This window comes from Corylus avellana, chromosome ca8 (assembly GCF_901000735.1).
Source record: "Corylus avellana chromosome ca8, CavTom2PMs-1.0".
In the NCBI taxonomy this organism is placed as follows: domain Eukaryota; kingdom Viridiplantae; phylum Streptophyta; class Magnoliopsida; order Fagales; family Betulaceae; genus Corylus; species Corylus avellana.
Window position 1 is genome coordinate 16737994 of NC_081548.1, and position 1030 is coordinate 16739023.

Below are 1030 nucleotides of genomic sequence, written 5' to 3' on the forward strand. Positions count from 1 at the left end.
GCTTCCATGGCTGCCCCCAGCTCAAACAATTGAAATTATTGTTATTATTATTCGAGTAATACTATATTTCACGCTCGATGTAACAATGTTTATTCGTTCTTGAATCGGATGTTATTAAATAAAAAGACCAAAAATATTTAAGAGCGAATAAATACTAGTGTCACGTCCGCTCAATACTGTCTTTTCGGCTTCTACACTTCTACTGCAAAACCATCAATCAAGCTGATCTTTTCCTTAGTTTCTATGTCAACCTTTTTAACTGGTTAGGCTGGAGTGATTGCACACGATCTGTTGTTTTTTTCCTTAAATTTCTTTGTATTTCTCATTCGATGAAATTGAATTCTTTGTCTAAATCTTTAATATGTATGAATATTGCATTCGGAATGAGATTAACTTATATAGCGAGGTTGTACAAAATTGGCAACCAATTTAAAAGTGATATTTAAGCTAACTTACCAAACTTAAGTTTAGAAAAAAGGTTGAACTACACCGAATTATATTATATATGAAATAAAAATTAATTTTTTTATTATTAAAAAAAATAATAATAAAATTAAAGGGGTGGTTGGCTACCCCTCTCCCACTTGGTATGGTCATTGCCACCCTGATAGCGCATTTGGAAGCGGCCAGCCTAGCCACCCCGCTGGATTGGGTCACGTCAGCTACCCCTTGATGGCCTAGGGGTGGCTCGCCGGCCACCCAATAGGCCATGGGGGTGGCCTCACGGGGCGCGGCCACCCCTAGGCCTAGGGGTGATTGGCGCCACCCCAGGTGGGTCACCCCTTCAATTATGTGTGTGTGTGTGTTTTTTTTAAAGGAAAAAAATTAAATTTTTATTTCATATAGATTCTAATCTGACATGATTGTGTTTTTGTTTTAAGTTTTTAAGTATAAGCCTAATAAAATTGGCTTATATGTCCGCTTCTTGATTGGTGGTGTGCAACCTCCCACCAAAGATGCTCTCATTTGGAATATGAATGAAGAAATATAAAAACTTAGGGGTGTCAAAAATAACCGGGAAACCGGAACC